Below are 2,347 nucleotides of genomic sequence, written 5' to 3'. Positions count from 1 at the left end.
CCGAAGCCGGCCTGGAGGACCGTGTTGTCAGAGAGCATGCGCCTAGTGCCACCCCACGGCCGAAGTGGGACAGTGCCCTAGTGGAGCGTGTGCGCAGGCGCGCTCTTCCTCCTGGAAGATACAGTCTTCCTTAAGTGATTGCTCCCCGCCCATCTTCGTTTGCATACTTTTCCCAGGATGCCTTTCAGGTGGAGCTCCCAAAGCATCGGAGTAGGATTCTTTATGAACACGATAAGGGCTACAGGGGGTGAATTATTCATTCACTTATAGTTTTTGGGTTACCATGCCTGGCCCTTTAAGGGTGAAGCAGCAAGCCAGACAGGCCTTCAGAAAGCTAACATTTTAATTGGGGATGACAATAGTTACATATATACCATATTTCCCCCAGTATAAGACACTCCCATGTATAAGATGCACCTTAATTTTGGGGCCTGAAATTTGGGGAAAAAAATGTCTTACATAAAGTTATTGAACTCAAGTTTTATTCATCATAAAATTCATACAACTCATCACTGTCAAAACTCCCATCCATTAGTTTGTCCTCATCTGTGCCTGATGACGAATCACTGTCTTCAACAATGAACACAATAACAAGCACGCAGAAAAGCAGGAAATGCAACTAAAACAATCTACAACTACTGTATAAGACGTACCCAGTTTTTAAACCCCTAAATTTTTTTTTAAAACGGTGTGTCTTATACATGGGGGAATACAGTAAGTCTTTGAAGTGGTGCTAAATTCTAGGAAGAGAAGTTTATGGATGTGGCTTGGGAATGCAGTGTTAACTGGCAGCAGGGAAAAAAAGGCCAGGCCAAATGGTGGAGACAGCAAGTGCACAAGGCAGTGAGGAAAGGGAGTGTTTGGGTTCTAGAAGCAGATGTGTTAGGAGGTCTCTATGGCTGGAACAGAGATAGAGGAGGAGTGAGATGAAGGAGTTTTAGGGCAGGCTCTGCCCTTGTAGGACCCAGGCAGGAGTTGGATTATACATCTGGAGGACAAAGGGAAGTTGTAGACTTGAGCAAGCAGATGATTCTATTGGTAGAAAGATCTCTCTGACTATTATGTACAAAAAAATGATTTTTAGGGGGACTGGAGTAGAGGCAGGAAGACCAATTAAGGGACTGGACTATTGTACTAGTTTTACGTGAAAGATGATAGTGATTTGAGTTGACTGATGATAGTGAATGGACTTTATTTAGAAGATGAAATGTCAAGGCTTGAGCAAGAATTGGTTGTGGGTTGTGATGGGAAGAGATGTGTCAAAGAGTCTTTCAGATTTTTGGCAAGAACTTCTAGATTTGGGGGGAGAGAGAAGAGAATGACTATGAGTTCAGTTTGGACATGTTCAGTTTGAGGAACTCAACATGCAAGAAAAGTCAAGTCCTTTGATGGAGAGGAACAGAGCTCATAGCAGAGGCTAAACTGGCAAAGACAATGGAGAAGAAGCAGCTGAAAAGGCAGATGGAACAGAAGCAGTGCAGAACGCAAGGTGAAGAGTGTCTAAGAAGGGCGTGGCCAACAATGTGTGATGCTTTTGAGAAATCTAGTTAGAAGATAACAAGAAAGTCCTCCATTAGATGTAGCTGTCTTTAACTAATTGCCTGAGCAAGTTAGCTAGAATGGTAGGACTGAAACCCAGATTCAGGGAGTTGAGGAATGTCTGGGAAATGGAGGCATGGCAACCTTGAGAATAGGTGATTCCTCCCAACTGATGCACTGGGAAGAGGAGGAGAAGGGAACATGGGACTGAAGAAGGGTTTTTTTCTTTAAGGCTGGGAGAAATTTGAGCCTGTTTAAATGCTGAAGGAAAGGCTTAATAGAGAAGAGCTGATGATTTAATTAATTAATTTATTGATTGATTTTTAGAGAGGGGAGAAAAGATAGACATACCAGTAGATTTATTATTCCGCTTATACATGCACTCATCGGTTAAATCTTATATGTCCCCTAGCCAGGGATTGAATCCATAACCTTGGTATATTAGGACAACACTCTGACCAACTGAGCTATCTGGCCAGGGCAAGAGCTGATGATTTATAAGGGGGCCTTCGAACTGGGATGGTGACTCATCATCTTGTTGTTGTTACTGAACTAAAGGGGTTCTTTTGCCTGCGTGCATCAAAGCCAATAAAATGCGAACAAGAGTTTACAGCAAAGAAAGTAAAAGTTTATTTTAAGGAAATAGTGACAAAAAAAAACACCCCAGAATCACAGGTGAGCTATTAGCTCCAAGATTTGGGTCCCAGGTGGCTTCTAGGAGATGGGCTATATAAGGGAAAAAATCATTATCATGGTGGAGTTAGGGTTGTGGTCTCTATTGTGGTCAGTGCTAACAAGTAGTTGATCA

The sequence above is a fragment of the Saccopteryx leptura genome, chromosome 1 (assembly GCF_036850995.1).
Source record: "Saccopteryx leptura isolate mSacLep1 chromosome 1, mSacLep1_pri_phased_curated, whole genome shotgun sequence".
Taxonomy (NCBI): Eukaryota; Metazoa; Chordata; class Mammalia; order Chiroptera; family Emballonuridae; genus Saccopteryx; species Saccopteryx leptura.
Note: the sequence above shows the minus strand (reverse complement) of the source record.